This window comes from Cherax quadricarinatus, chromosome 91 (assembly GCF_038502225.1).
Source record: "Cherax quadricarinatus isolate ZL_2023a chromosome 91, ASM3850222v1, whole genome shotgun sequence".
NCBI lineage: Eukaryota > Metazoa > Arthropoda > Malacostraca > Decapoda > Parastacidae > Cherax > Cherax quadricarinatus.
Window position 1 is genome coordinate 4,950,658 of NC_091382.1, and position 17,500 is coordinate 4,968,157.

Consider the following 17,500-nt stretch of genomic DNA (forward strand, 5'->3'; position numbering starts at 1 on the left):
AGGTACCCATGTATCCAGGCCCCATGTATCCAGGTACCCATGTATCCAGGTACTCATGTATCCAGGTACCCATGTAGCCAAGTACCCATGTATCCAGGTACCATGTATCCAGATACCCATGTATCCAGGTACCCATGTATCCAGGCCCCATGTATCCAGGTACCCATGTATCCAGGTACTCATGTATCCAGGTACCCATGTATCCAGGTACCCATTTACCCAGGCACCAATGTATCCAGGTACCCATGTACCCATGTATCCAGATACCCATGTATCCAGGTACCCATGTATCCAGGTACCCATGTATCCAGATACCCATGTATCCAGGTACCCATGTATCCAGGTACCCATGTATCCAGGTACCCATGTAGCCAGGTACCCATGTATCCAGATACCCATGTATCCAGGTACCCATGTATCCAGGTACCCATGTATCCAGGTACCCATGTATCCAGGTATCCATGTATCCAGATACCCATGTATCCAGGTACCCATGTATCCAGGTACCCATGTATCCAGATACCCATGTATTCAGGTACCCATGTATCCAGATACCCATGTATCCAGGTACCCATGTATCCAGATACCCATGTATCCAGATACCCATGTATCCAGGTACCCATGTATCCAGATACCCATGTATCCAGATACCCATGTATCCAGGTACCCATGTATCCAGGTACCCATGTATCCAGATACCCATGTATCCAGATACCCATGTATCCAGGTACCCATGTATCCAGGTACCCATGTATCCAGATACCCATGTATCCAGGTACCCATGTATCCAGATACCCATGTATCCAGGTACCCATGTATCCAGGTACCCATGTATCCAGGTACCCATGTATCCAGATACCCATGTATCCAGGTACCCATGTATCCAGATACCCATGTATCCAGGTACCCATGTATCCAGGTACCCATGTATCCAGGTACCCATGTATCCAGATACCCATGTATCCAGGTACCCATGTATCCAGATACCCATGTATCCAGGTACCCATGTATCCAGGTACCCATGTATCCAGGTACCCATGTATCCAGGTACCCATGTATCCAGGTACCCATGTATCCAGATACCCATGTATCCAGATACCCATGTATCCAGGTACCCATGTATCCAGATACCCATGTATCCAGGTACCCATGTATCCAGGTATCCACGTATAACCCCAAAAGTCAAAGTGATTTATTTCCATTGTGGTTCTTAAGAGTGTGGTCTAGTTTGGTCTCCTCGCCAGTGTTAGCGGGGCTCTAACCAGAGTGTCTGGTCTAGGACCATACTTATTTTCCTCACTCGTAATTCATGTCAGGGAAGACTAATTTATTTGAGCTCAGAAAAAAGTCTGGCGGCTGAGATGCTCTTTGACATTTAATATTTACATTTGGGAATTTTTTCTAGTACTGGTGGGGGCCCCTGCGGTGGTCTCCAGCAGCTGGTCCCCTGAGGTGGTCCCCTCCATCTGGACCCACGAAGTGGTCCTCACCAGCAAGGCCCCTGAGGTGGCCCGCATCAACATGACAACAAACTAGACAAAGTCTAGAAGTTCGCAACAGAACTAGTCCCGGAGGTAAGCTACCCTATAAGGAGACTCAAACAAATGAATCTAATGGCTCCTTACAACTAGTAATAGGTCTACTTGCTACACGAAGGTCGTTAAGTGTTGATTAATGGGTTTAAAGCCTATCTACTGCACGAGGCTGCATGCCACTTGGTAACCACCAGTCAAGAATAATTTAATATCTAAAATACACTATCATTGTGTATACACTGAGAGACATACACAGGAAGTCCAAGACGGTGTATGGTATGGGGGTATATGGCAGTATACTCGGTATAGGAGAGGTAAGTACCAAGACTGATGGTAGGAGGGGATATGGCAATATACCCAGTATACAAGAGGTAAGTACTAAGACAGTGTATGGTATGGGGGTATAGGCCAATATACCCAGTATACCAGAGGTAAGTACCAAGACAGTGTATAGTATGGGGGGTATAGGCCAATATACCCAGTATACCAGAGGTAAGTACTAAGACAGTGTATAGTATGGGAGGTATAGGCCAATATACCCAGTATACCAGAGGTAAGTACCAAGACAGTGTATGGTATGGGGGGTATAGGCCAATATACCCAGTATACCAGAGGTAAGTACCAAGACAGTGTATAGTATGGGGGGTATTACCTGGAGGAGGTTATTCCGGGGATCAACGCCCCCGCGGCCCGGTCCATGACCAGGCCTCCCGATGGATCAGGTATAGGCCAATATACCCAGTATACCAGAGGTAAGTACCAAGACAGTGTATAGTATGGGGGTATAGGCCAATATACCCAGTATACCAGAGGTAAGTACCAAGACAGTGTATGTGCAAGAAAGGTATAAAATACCGACAATATGAAAGTTAAGACACATGTGCAACATCTGGATATCTTTATTGTAGACGTTTCGCCATCCAGTGGCTTTATCAATACAGATTCTAGGACATAATAGGAAGACAGTAGAACTATATACAAAAGATGAGGTAATCAGTCCCTCGGCCTTGGAGTTAGTGTTCACAGCATCGTGGTGGAGGAGAGTCTGGAGCAAAGGCAAGAAGACTGGCGTTTTTATAGGCGTCAGTGGAAGGGACGGGCAGCAGACGAGGGCAGTCACTGGTAGGCGGGATTCCCCAGTGGAAGTAAGTCCTTCCCAAAGAGATGGGTTAGTTGCAGCAGCCGTGAAGAAGGTCTTGTAGATGTCCTCTGAACCAAGATTCCATGATGTTGCAGTGTCTGACAAGTTGTGCAAGAAAGGTATAAAATACCGACAATATGTCCTAGAATCTGTATTGATAAAGCCACTGGATGGCGAAACGTCTACAATAAAGATATCCAGATGTTGCACATGTGTCTTAACTTTCAAGACAGTGTATGGTATGGGGGGGTATAGGCCAATATACCCAGTATACCAGAGGTAAGTACCAAGACAGCGTATAGTATGGGGGGTATAGGCCAATATACCCAGTATACCAGAGGTAAGTACAAAGACAGTGTATAGTATGGGGGTATAGGCCAATATACCCAGTATGCCAGAGGTAAGTACCAAGACAGTGTATGGTATGGGGGGTATAGGCCAATATACCCGGTATACCAGAGGTAAGTACCAAGACAGCGTATAGTATGGGGGGTATAGGCCAATATACCCAGTATACCAGAGGTAAGTACCAAGACAGTGTATGGTATGGGGGTATAGGCCAATATACCCAGTATACCAGAGGTAAGTACCAAGACAGTGTATGGTATGGGGGGTATAGGCCAATATACCCAGTATGCCAGAGGTAAGTACCAAGACAGCGTATAGTATGGGGGGTATAGGCCAATATACCCAGTATGCCAGAGGTAAGTACCATACAAGCGGTACCATCAAGTAGCATAACAACCCAGGCAGGAAGCACTAAGGGTTGCTTGGAGATGCTACCATCTTTATGGTGTCGTAAATACCACAGTGTCAGTTTCCCCTTAGTGCCATGACGACCTAGCCAAGACCAGACCTTCCTTCCCTCCCTTACTACCAGACCTTCCCTCCCTTACTACCAGACCTTCCCTCCCTTACTACCAGAACTTCCCTCCCTTACTACCAGACCTTCCCTCCCTTACTACCAGACCTTCCCTCCCTTACTACCAGACCTTCCCTCCCTTACTACCAGACCTTCCCTCCCTTACTACCAGACCTTCCCTCCCTTACTACCAGACCTTCCCTCCCTTACTACCAGACCTTCCCTCCCTTACTACCAGACCTTCCCTCCATTACTACCAGACCTTCCCTCCCTTACTACCAGACCTTCCCTCCATTACTACCAGACCTTCCCTCCCTTACTACCAGACCTTCCCTCCCTTACTACCAGACCTTCCCTCCATTACTACCAGACCTTCCCTCCCTTACTACCAGACCTTCCCTCCATTACTACCAGACCTTCCCTCCCTTACTACCAGACCTTCCCTCCCTTACTACCAGACCTTCCCTCCATTACTACCAGACCTTCCCTCCCTTACTACCAGACCTTCCCTCCCTTACTACCAGACCTTCCCTCCCTTACTACCAGACCTTCCCTCCCTTACTACCAGACCTTCCCTCCCTTACTACCAGACCTTCCCTCCCTTATTACCAGACCTTCCCTCCCTTACTACCAGACCTTCCCTCCCTTACTACCAGACCTTCCCTCCCTTACTACCAGACCTTCCCTCCCTTACTACCAGACCTTCCCTCCCTTACTACCAGACCTTCCCTCCCTTACTACCAGACCTTCCCTCCATTACTACCAGACCTTCCCTCCCTTACTACCAGACCTTCCCTCCCTTACTACCAGACCTTCCCTCCCTTACTACCAGACCTTCCCTCCCTTACTACCAGACCTTCCCTCCATTACTACCAGACCTTCCCTCCATTACTACCAGACCTTCCCTCCCTTACTACCAGACCTTCCCTCCATTACTACCAGACCTTCCCTCCCTTACTACCAGACCTTCCCTCCCTTACTACCAGACCTTCCCTCCCTTACTACCAGACCTTCCCTCCCTTACTACCAGACCTTCCCTCCCTTACTACCAGACCTTCCCTCCCTTACTACCAGACCTTCCTACCCCCATCAATACCAAACTTTCCCTCCCTCCTTCACTATAACATTGATGCCAGTATCAATGGCTTGATTGACGACATGACTTTGGATGCCTTCACTTCTTTCGTCACGTCGACACGTTAATGTCACCTGACGACCAGACACCTAAAGTCAGTACCTGATCATCCGGGCTGTGGTTCCTACTTCGATCTGCGTGCTGCCAGCAGTAACAGCCTGGTTGATCAGGCCCTGATCCAGCAGGAAGCCTGGTCACAGATCAGGCCACAGGGGCATTGATCCCCAAAACCCTCTCCAGGTATACTCCAGGTATACTCCAGGTATACCTCGCTTAGCGGAGATAGCACATATTTCATGAAGTACACACGGTGTTTCACGAAGTACACACGGTGTTTCACGAAGTACACACGGTGTTTCACGAAGTACACACGGTGTTTCACGAAGTACACACGGTGTTTCATGAAGTACACACGGTGTTTCATGAAGTACACACGGTGTTTCACGAAGTACACACGGTGTTTCACGAAGTACACACGGTGTTTCACGAAGTACACACGGTGTTTCACGAAGTACACACGGTGTTTCATGAAGTACACACGGTGTTTCATGAAGTACATACGGTGTTTCATGAAGTACATACGGTGTTTCATGAAGTACACACGGTGTTTCACGAAGTACACACGGTGTTTCATGAAGTACACACGGTGTTTCATGAAGTACACACGGTGTTTCATGAAGTACACACGGTGTTTCATGAAGTACACACGGTGTTTCACGAAGTACACACGGTGTTTCACGAAGTACACACGGTGTTTCACGAAGTACACACGGTGTTTCACGAAGTACACACGGTGTTTCACGAAGTACACACGGTGTTTCATGAAGTACACACGGTGTTTCATGAAGTACACACGGTGTTTCACGAAGTACACACGGTGTTTCATGAAGTACACACGGTGTTTCATGAAGTACACACGGTGTTTCATGAAGTACACACGGTGTTTCATGAAGTACACACGGTGTTTCATGAAGTACACACGGTGTTTCATGAAGTACACACGGTGTTTCATGAAGTACACACGGTGTTTCATGAAGTACACACGGTGTTTCATGAAGTACACACGGTGTTTCATGAAGTACACACGGTGTTTCATGAAGTACACACGGTGTTTCATGAAGTACACACGGTGTTTCATGAAGTACACACGGTGTTTCATGAAGTACACACGGTGTTTCATGAAGTACACACGGTATTTCATGAAGTACACACGGTGTTTCATGAAGTACACACGGTGTTTCATGAAGTACACACGGTGTTTCATGAAGTACACACGGTATTTCATGAAGTACACACGGTGCTTCATGAAATACACACGGTGTTTCATGAAGTACACACGGTATTTCATGAAGTACACACGGTGTTTCATGAAGTACACACGGTGTTTCATGAAGTACACACGGTGTTTCATGAAGTACACACGGTGTTTCATGAAGTACACACGGTATTTCATGAAGTACACACGGTGTTTCATGAAGTACACACGGTGTTTCATGAAGTACACACGGTGTTTCATGAAGTACACACGGTATTTCATGAAGTACACACGGTATTTCATGAAGTACACACGGTATTTCATGAAGTACACACGGTGTTTCATGAAGTACACACGGTGTTTCATGAAGTACACACGGTATTTCATGAAGTACACACGGTGTTTCATGAAGTACACACGGTGTTTCATGAAGTACACACGGTATTTCATGAAGTACACACGGTGTTTCATGAAGTACACACGGTGTTTCATGAAGTACACACGGTGTTTCATGAAGTACACACGGTATTTCATGAAGTACACACGGTGTTTCATGAAGTACACACGGTGTTTCATGAAGTACACACGGTGTTTCATGAAGTACACACGGTGTTTCATGAAGTACACACGGTGTTTCATGAAGTACACACGGTGTTTCATGAAGTACACACGGTATTTCATGAAGTACACACGGTGTTTCATGAAGTACACACGGTGTTTCATGAAGTACACACGGTGTTTCATGAAGTACACACGGTATTTCATGAAGTACACACGGTGTTTCATGAAGTACACACGGTGTTTCATGAAGTACACACGGTATTTCATGAAGTACACACGGTGTTTCATGAAGTACACACGGTATTTCATGAAGTACACACGGTGTTTCATGAAGTACACACGGTATTACACACGGTGTTTCATCATGAAGTACACACGGTATTTCATGAAGTACACACGGTATTTCATGAAGTACTCACGGTATTTCATGAAGTACACACGGTATTTCATGAAGGTGTTTCATGAAGAACACACGGTATTTCATGAAGTACACACGGTGTTTCATGAAGTACACACGGTATTTCATGAAGTACACACGGTGTTTCATGAAGTACACACGGTGTTTCATGAAGTACACACGGTATTTCATGAAGTACACACGGTATTTCATGAAGTACACACGGTATTTCATGAAGTACACACGGTGTTTCATGAAGTACACACGGTATTTCATGAAGTACACACGGTGTTTCATGAAGTACACACGGTGTTTCATGAAGTACACACGGTGTTTCATGAAGTACACACGGTGTTACATGAAGTACACACGGTATTTCATGAAGTACACACGGTGTTTCATGAAGTACACACGAAAGTACACACGGTGTTTCATGAAGTACACACGGTATTTCATGAGTACACACGGTGTTTCATGAAGTACACACGGTGTTTCATGAAGTACACACGGTGTTTCATGAAGTACACACGGTGTTTCATGAAGTACACACGGTGTTTCATGAAGTACACACGGTGTTTCACGAAGTACACACGGTGTTTCATGAAGTACACACGGTGTTTCATGAAGTACACACGGTGTTTCATGAAGTACACACGGTGTTTCATGAAGTACACACGGTGTTTCATGAAGTACACACGGTGTTTCATGAAGTACACACGGTGTTTCATGAAGTACACACGGTGTTTCATGAAGTACACACGGTGTTTCATGAAGTACACACGGTGTTTCATGAAGTACACACGGTATTTCATGAAGTACACACGGTGTTTCATGAAGTACACACGGTGTTTCATGAAGTACACACGGTGTTTCATGAAGTACACACGGTATTTCATGAAGTACACACGGTGTTTCATGAAATACACACGGTGTTTCATGAAGAACACACGGTATTTCATGAAGTACACACGGTGTTACATGAAGTACACACGGTATTTCATGAAGTACACACGGTGTTTCATGAAGTACACACGGTGTTTCATGAAGTACACACGGTATTTCATGAAGTACACACGGTGTTTCATGAAGTACACACGGTGTTTCATGAAGTACACACGGTGTTTCATGAAGTACACACGGTATTTCATGAAGTACACACGGTGTTTCATGAAGTACACACGGTGTTTCATGAAGTACACACGGTGTTTCATGAAGTACACACGGTGTTTCATGAAGTACACACGGTATTTCATGAAGTACACACGGTGTTTCATGAAGTACACACGGTGTTTCATGAAGTACACACGGTGTTTCATGAAGTACACACGGTGTTTCATGAAGTACACACGGTGTTTCATGAAGTACACACGGTATTTCATGAAGTACACACGGTGTTTCATGAAGTACACACGGTGTTTCATGAAGTACACACGGTATTTCATGAAGTACACACGGTGTTTCATGAAGTACACACGGTGTTTCATGAAGTACACACGGTGTTTCATGAAGTACACACGGTGTTTCATGAAGTACACACGGTGTTTCATGAAGTACACGCGGTGTTTCATGAAGTACACACGGTGTTTCATGAAGTACACACGGTGTTTCATGAAGTACACACGGTGTTTCATGAAGTACACGCGGTGTTTCATGAAGTACACGCGGTGTTTCATGAAGTACACACGGTGTTTCATGAAGTACACACGGTATTTCATGAAGTACGCACGGTGTTTCATGAAGTACACACGGTGTTTCATGAAGTACACACGGTGTTTCATGAAGTACACACGGTGTTTCATGAAGTACACACGGTGTTTCATGAAGTACACGCGGTGTTTCATGAAGTACACACGGTGTTTCATGAAGTACACACGGTGTTTCATGAAGTACACACGGTGTTTCATGAAGTACACGCGGTGTTTCATGAAGTACACACGGTGTTTCATGAAGTACACACGGTGTTTCATGAAGTACACGCGGTGTTTCATGAAGTACACACGGTGTTTCATGAAGTACACACGGTGTTTCATGAAGTACACGCGGTGTTTCATGAAGTACACACGGTGTTTCATGAAGTACACACGGTGTTTCATGAAGTACACACGGATTCAGCCACAAATTTTGTTTCAAGCGGTGTGGCCTCTCCAGTGACACTCATTAACTACATCATAACTGGTCACAATCGTAGTCACAATCTCGCTCAAGGCGCCCCCATCACCTCTATTTATACTTAATTTTCTGCTGACACAATGTCTACAGGCATAGATGTCAGCTCTGATGATTTAATTGAATCAAAGAGTGCGGATTCCTTGAGTCAAAGGTGCAGGTTATTCGGTATAATGCCACAAGCTCTATTACTAGGGTAGAGGCATATTATTTTGAATATTTAGTGGTTTTAATAGCCTCAGAAAAACACATGATTATATTATATAGCAGATTATCCCACAAGAGAGTAGACTCTGTTGTACACATGCAAATATCATGTGTCTATTTTCTGTACTCTTGATCTGCTCCCAATTTAGTAGGAGTCTAAATCTGCAGAGTAAAGGATACATGCCAGCATAGTTTAGATACTTGCTATGTCATTATAGTCCAAATACTTTCTGTCAATGATGTCACAGAAGCACGTATGACCCGCACATGTGGCTTAAGGTTAGAAGTTACTCAATATATCACTGTATAACATAGTGTAGAGTGTTTCAGTCAACATCACTCCATCTAAGAACGTGACACACATGCTAAGATATATAGATGTTGTGATATGTGGTGTGGTTTTAATGAGACTTTGTTGCAAGAGATGTGATCTTGTAATGAAGTTGGTAGAATTACTGACAATATGTAATGTAAAAGGACACAAGTGCAACTAATGTGACATTTTATTGTGGCAACGTTTCGCTCTCCAGAGCTTTATCTTGCTTCATCTCTGCTGATGGAAAGAAGTGGTTGTGACTCCTTAGCTCACACCTATACTGCCAGAGTAGGAACTTAAAGGGGGGCTTAGTCCCCTTGGAGAAAATTTCTCCACATACGTCTTATTGTGACCATGGATGTTGATACAGTGTTCTCTTATTGTGCTCGCTGCTTAACCCCTACTATGTTAATCTTGAGTGACACTTGTGTCACTCTTGGACAAGAAGCGAAGTGTAGAGAACTTTGGTGCTGTTGTTATATTGGTTGTTAATGATGTATATATTTTAACCTAACTGACTTTTGTCTGTGTTGTCTCTTGATCTTCCACCATCTTTTGTCTGTTGTCTCTTGATCTTCCACCATCTTTTGTCTGTGTTGTCTCTTGATCTTCCACCATCTTTTGTCTGTGTTGTCTCTTGATCTTCCACCATCTTTTGTCTGTGTTGTCTCTTGATCTTCCACCATCTTTTGTCTGTGTTGTCTCTTGATCTTCCACCATCTTTTGTCTGTGTTGTCTCTTGATCTTCCACCATCTTTTGTCTGTGTTGTCTCTTGATCTTCCACCATCTTTTGTCTGTGTTGTCTCTTGATCTTCCACCATCTTTTGTCTGTGTTGTCTCTTGATCTTCCACCATCTTTTGTCTATGTTGTCTCTTGATCTTCCACCATCTTTTGTCTGTGTTGTCTCTTGATTTTCCACCATCTTTTGTCTGTGTTGTCTCTTGATCTTCCACCATCTTTTGTCTGTGTTGTCTCTTGATCTTCCACCATCTTTTGTCTATGTTGTCTCTTGATCTTCCACCATCTTTTGTCTGTGTTGTCTCTTGATCTTCCACCATCTTTTGTCTGTGTTGTCTCTTGATCTTCCACCATCTTTTGTCTATGTTGTCTCTTGATCTTCCACCATCTTTTGTCTGTGTTGTCTCTTGATTTTCCACCATCTTTTGTCTGTGTTGTCTCTTGATCTTCCACCATCTTTTGTCTGTGTTGTCTCTTGATCTTCCACCATCTTTTGTCTGTGTTGTCTCTTGATCTTCCACCATCTTTTGTCTGTGTTGTCTCTTGATCTTCCACCATCTTTTGTCTGTGTTGTCTCTTGATCTTCCACCATCTTTTGTCTGTGTTGTCTCTTGATCTTCCACCATCTTTTGTCTGTGTTGTCTCTTGATCTTCCACCATCTTTTGTCTGTGTTGTCTCTTGATCTTCCACCATCTTTTGTCTGTGTTGTCTCTTGATCTTCCACCATCTTTTGTCTGTGTTGTCTCTTGATCTTCCACCATCTTTTGTCTGTGTTGTCTCTTGATCTTCCACCATCTTTTGTCTGTGTTGTCTCTTGATCTTCCACCATCTTTTGTCTGTGTTGTCTCTTGATCTTCCACCATCTTTTGTCTGTGTTGTCTCTTGATCTTCCACCATCTTTTGTCTGTGTTGTCTCTTGATCTTCCACCATCTTTTGTCTGTGTTGTCTCTTGATCTTCCACCATCTTTTGTCTGTGTTGTCTCTTGATCTTCCACCATCTTTTGTCTGTGTTGTCTCTTGATCTTCCACCATCTTTTGTCTGTGTTGTCTCTTGATCTTCCACCATCTTTTGTCTGTGTTGTCTCTTGATCTTCCACCATCTTTTGTCTGTGTTGTCTCTTGATCTTCCACCATCTTTTGTCTGTGTTGTCTCTTGATTTTCCACCATCTTTTGTCTGTGTTGTCTCTTGATCTTCCACCATCTTTTGTCTGTGTTGTCTCTTGATCTTCCACCATCTTTTGTCTGTGTTGTCTCTTGATCTTCCACCATCTTTTGTCTGTGTTGTCTCTTGATCTTCCACCATCTTTTGTCTGTGTTGTCTCTTGATCTTCCACCATCTTTTGTCTGTGTTGTCTCTTGATCTTCCAGCATCTTTTGTCTGTGTTGTCTCTTGATCTTCCACCATCTTTTGTCTGTGTTGTCTCTTGATTTTCCACCATCTTTTGTCTGTGTTGTCTCTTGATCTTCCACCATCTTTTGTCTGTGTTGTCTCTTGATCTTCCACCATCTTTTGTCTGTGTTGTCTCTTGATCTTCCACCATCTTTTGTCTGTGTTGTCTCTTGATCTTCCACCATCTTTTGTCTGTGTTGTCTCTTGATCTTCCACCATCTTTTGTCTGTGTTGTCTCTTGATCTTCCACCATCTTTTGTCTGTGTTGTCTCTTGATCTTCCACCATCTTTTGTCTGTGTTGTCTCTTGATCTTCCACATTCTTTTGTCTGTGTTGTCTCTTGATCTTCCACCATCTTTTGTCTGTGTTGTCTCTTGATCTTCCACATTCTTTTGTCTGTGTTGTCTCTTGATCTTCCACCATCTTTTGTCTGTGTTGTCTCTTGATCTTCCACCATCTTTTGTCTGTGTTGTCTCTTGATCTTCCACTATCTTTTGTCTGTGTTGTCTCTTGATCTTCCACCATCTTTTTCCTTATTTTTAATTGTTGATCGAGGTTGTGGGGTGGTCACTTATCATGGTTGAGGGACTGATCACCTTACAATTACTTCTTTAAGTCTGAGGGACTGATCACCTTACAATTATTTCTTCAAGTCTGAGGGACTGATCACCTTACAATTATTTCTTCAAGTCTGAGGGACTGATCACCTTACAATTACTTCTTCAAGACTGAGGGACTGATCATCTCACAATTACTTCTTCAAGACTGAGGGACTGATCACCTCACAATTACTTCTTCAAGACTGAGGGACTGATCACCTCACAATTACTTCTTCAAGACTGAGGGACTGATCACCTCACAATTACTTCTTCAAGACTGAGGGACTGGTCACCTTACAATTACTTCTTCAAGACTGAGGGACTGGTCTCCTTACAATTACTTCTTCAAGACTGAGGGACTGACTACCTCCATTCCTCTCCCATCCTCCACTCCTACCAGGACCATCCTGCCTTGCAGGCTACCATAAGCAGCAGTTAGACGATACCTGCTCTGCGATACACTGAATCAATATGTCCAACTATGATAGAATCGTCAGGGAAGAATGCCAGATTTATTTCCCTGAGTTATGCGACGAAATCGCTGCGAAAATAAGGACTCCAGAACTAGTAAAGTATTTCTTCCTTCCAGAGACTCAGTGTTGCGATCCAAAGAGGGAACGCCCTCTGCCTTCCAGGCTCAGGAGCTGCAACGAGATTTTCGTCATATTGGAGTTACATTCTCAGGTGTGTTATTTCAGTATAAATCTTCGGAAAGCAACGATAATAATAATAAAGATTATTATAATATTAATAGCAATATTAGTGACAAAATAATAACAGAAATAATATTAATAACAATATTAACAGTGACAATAATAATATCAATAATACTACTACTAATAATAATAATAATAAGAGTGTGTGTTAGAGAGTGTGAGAGTGAGTGAGAGTGTGTTAGAGAGTGAGTGAGAGAGAGAGAGAGAGAGAGAGAGAGAGAGAGGGTGATGCTACTCTCAGACAGGATGCTGAGGATTTAAGATTAAATCTTCTCGTCAAGAGAGAAGAGCGGAAGAGATTTTCCCTTAATTAAACCCTGAAGTTTCTTAGTGGGAGAACTTTACCCTGGGTGTACAGGGAACTTTACCCTGGGTGTGTAGTGAACTTTACCCTGGGTGTACAGGGAACTTTACTCTGGGTGTACAGGGAACTTTACCCTGGGTGTGTAGTGAACTTTACCCTGGGTGTGTAGTGAACTTTACCCTGGGTGTACAGGGAACTTTACCCTGGGTGTGTAGTGAACTTTACCCTGGGTGTACAGGGAACTTTACCCTGGGTGTGTAGTGAACTTTACCCTGGGTGTACAGAGAACTTTACCCTGGTTGTGCAGTGAACTTTACCCTGGGTGTACAGGGAACTTTACCCTGGGTGTGTAGTGAACTTTACTCTGGGTGTACAGGGAACTTTACCCTGGGTGTGTAGTGAACTTTACCCTGGGTGTACAGGGAACTTGACCCTGGGTGTGTAGTGAACTTTACAATGGGTGTACAGGGAACTTTACCCTGGGTGTGTAGTGAACTTTACCCTGGGTGTACAGGGAACTTTACCCTGGGTGTGTAGTGAACTTTACAATGGGTGTACAGGGAACTTTACCCTGGGTGTGTAGTGAACTTTACCCTGGGTGTACAGGGAACTTTACCCTGGGTGTGTAGTAAACTTTACGCTGGGTGTACAGGGAACTTTACCCTGGGTGTGTAGTGAACTTTACCCTGGGTGTACAGGGAACTTTACCCTGGGTGTGTAGTGAACTTTACAATGGGTGTACAGGGAACTTTACCCTGGGTGTGTAGTGAACTTTACTCTGGGTGTACAGGGAACTTTACCCTGGGTGTGTAGTGATCTTTACCCTGGGTGTACAGGGAACTTTACCCTGGGTGTGTAGTGAACTTTACAATGGGTGTACAGGGAACTTTACCCTGGGTGTGTAGTGAACTTTACCCTGGGTGTACAGGGAACTTTACCCTGGGTGTGTAGTGAACTTTACAATGGGTGTACAGGGAACTTTACCCTGGGTGTGTAGTGAACTTTACCCTGGGTGTACAGGGAACTTTACCCTGGGTGTGTAGTAAACTTTACGCTGGGTGTACAGGGAACTTTACCCTGGGTGTGTAGTGAACTTTACCCTGGGTGTACAGGGAACTTTACCCTGGGTGTGTAGTGAACTTTACCCTGGGTGTACAGGGAACTTTACCCTGGGTGTGTAGTGAACTTTACGCTGGGCGTACAGGGAACTTTACCCTGGGTGTGTAGTGAACTTTACCCTGGGTGCAGAGGGAATTTTCCCCTGGGTGTGTAGTGAACTTTACCCTGGGTGTGTAGGGAACTGTACTCTGGGTGTGTAGTGAACTTTACCCTGGGTGTACAGGGAACTTTACCCTGGGTGTGTAGGGAACTTTACCCTGGGTGTGTAGTGAACTTTACCCTGGGTGTGTAGGTAACTTTACCCTGGGTGTGTAGTGAACTTTACCCTGGGTGTGTAGGTAGCTTTACCCTGGGTATGTAGGTAACTTTACCCTGGGTGTGTAGGTAACTTTACCCTGGTTGTGTAGTGAACTTTACCCTGGGTGTGTAAGTAAATTAACCCTGGGTGTGTAGGGAACTTTACCCTGGGTGTGTAGTGAACTTTACCCTGGGTGTGTAGGTAGCTTTACCCTGGGTATGTAGGTAACTTTACCCTGGGTGTGTAGGTAACTTTACCCTGGTTGTCTAGTGAACTTTACCCTGGGTGTGTAGGTAACTTTACCCAGGGTGTGTAGGTAACTTTACCATGGGTGTGTAGTGAACTTACCCTGAGTGTGTAGGGAACTTTACCCTGGGTGTGTAGGTAACTTTACCCTGGGTGTGTAGTGAACTTACCCTGAGTGTGTAGGGAACTTTACTCGGGGTGTGGAGGGAACTTTACCCTGGGTGTGTAGGTAACTTTACCCTGGTTGTGTAGTGAACTTTACCCTGGGTGTGTAGGGAACTTTACCCTGGGTGTGTAGGGAACTTTACCATGGGTGTGGAGGGAACTTTACCCTGGGTGTGTAGGGAACTTTACCCTGGGTGTGGAGGGAACTTTACCCTGGGTGTGGGGATAATTCTTTTCTGAATATCTACTGTATGAGGGGCATTAAGGTCTGTCTACTATATGAGTGTCATTAAAGTCTGTCTACTGTATGAGTGTCATTAAAGTCTGTCTACTGTATGAGTGTCATTAAGGTCTGTCTACTGTATGAGTGTCATTAAGGTCTGTCTACTGTATGAGTGTCATTAAGGTCTGTCTACTGTATGAGTGTCATTAAGGTCTGTCTACTGTATGAGTGTCATTAAGGTCTGTCTACTGTATGAGTGTCATTATGGTCTGTCTACTGTATGAGTGTGATTATGGTCTGTCTACTGTATGAGTGTCATTAAGGTCTGACTACTGTATGAGTGTCATTAAGGTCTGTCTACTGTATGAGTGTCATTAAGGTCTGTCTACTGTATGAGTGTCATTAAGGTCTGTCTACTGTATGAGTGTCATTAAGGTCTGTCTACTGTATGAGTGTCATTAAGGTCTGTCTACTGTATGAGTGTCATTAAGATCTGTCTACTCTATGAGTGTCATTAAGGTCTGTCTACTGTATGAGTGTCATTAAGGTCTGTACTGTATGAGTGCGATTAAGGTCTGTCTACTGTATGAGTGTCATTAAGGTCTGTCTACTGTATGAGTGTCATTAAGGTCTGTCTACTGTATGAGTGTGATTAAGGTCTGTCTACTGTATGAGTGTGATTAAGGTCTGTCTACTGTATGAGTGTGATTAAGGTCTGTCTACTGTATGAGTGTGATTAAGGTCTGTCTACTGTATGAGTGCCATTAAGGTCTGTCTACTGTATGAGTGTGATTAAGGTCTGTCTACTGTATGAGTGCCATTAAGGTCTGTCTACTGTATGAGTGTGATTAAGGTCTGTCTACTGTATGAGTGCCATTAAGGTCTGTCTACTGTATGAGTGTGATTAAGGTCTGTCTACTGTATGAGTGCCATTAAGGTCTGTCTACTGTATGAGTGTGATTAAGGTCTGTCTACTGTATGAGTGCCATTAAGGTCTGTCTACTGTATGAGTGTCATTAAGGTCTGTCTACTGTATGAGTGTGATTAAGGTCTGTCTACTGTATGAGTGTCATTAAGGTCTGTCTACTGTATGAGTGCCATTAAGATCTGTCTACTGTATGAGTGTGATTAAGGTCTGTCTACTGTATGAGTGCCATTAAGGTCTGTCTACTGTATGAGTGTCATTAAGGTCTGTCTACTGTATGAGTGCCATTAAGGTCTGTCTACTGTATAAGTGTCATTAAGGTCTGTCTACTGTATGAGTGCCATTAAGGTCTGTCTACTGTATGAGTGTCATTAAGGTCTGTCTACTGTATGAGTGCCATTAAGGTCTGTCTACTGTATGAGTGTGATTAAGGTCTGTCTACTGTATGAGTGCCATTAAGGTATGTCTACTGTATGAGTGTCATTAAGGTCTGTCTACTGTATGAGTGTGATTAAGGTCTGTCTACTGTATGAGTGTCATTAAGGTCTGTCTACTGTATGAGTGCCATTAAGGTCTGTCTACTGTATGAGTGTGATTAAGGTCTGTCTAATGTATGAGTGCCATTAAGGTCTGTCTACTGTATGAGTGTCATTAAGGTCTGTCTACTGTATGAGTGCCATTAAGGTCTGTCTACTGTATGAGTGTGATTAAGGTCTGTCTACTGTATGAGTGCCATTAAGGTCTGTCTACTGTATGAGTGTGATTAAGGTCTGTCTACTGTATGAGTGTCATTAAGGTCTGTCTACTGTATGAGTGTGATTAAGGTCTGTCTACTGTATGAGTGTCATTAAGGTCTGTCTACTGTATGAGTGCCATTAAGGTCTGTCTACTGTATGAGTGTGATTAAGGTCTGTCTAATGTATGAGTGCCATTAAGGTCTGTCTACTGTATGAGTGTCATTAAGGTCTGTCTACTGTATGAGTGTCATTAAGGTCTGTCTACTGTATGAGTGTCATTATGGTCTGTCTACTGTATGAGTGTGATTATGGTCTGTCTACTGTATGAGTGTCATTAAGGTCTGACTACTGTATGAGTGTCATTAAGGTCTGTCTACTGTATGAGTGTCATTAAGGTCTGTCTACTGTATGAGTGTCATTAAGGTTTGTCTACTGTATGAGTGTCATTAAGGTCTGTCTA

General features: G+C 43.9%; 1 long non-coding RNA gene across 1 annotated transcript in view; it reads left to right on the forward strand.

Moving 5' to 3' along the window:
• Positions 1-17,500, forward strand: part of LOC128704876 (uncharacterized) — a 222,797-nt gene that overhangs the window by 79,967 nt on the left and 125,330 nt on the right. Inside the window, exons 2-3 of the long non-coding RNA XR_008409603.2 lie at positions 1,406-1,574; positions 12,897-12,991. This is a non-coding gene — a long non-coding RNA (uncharacterized lncRNA). The remainder of the gene's footprint in view (positions 1-1,405; positions 1,575-12,896; positions 12,992-17,500) is intronic.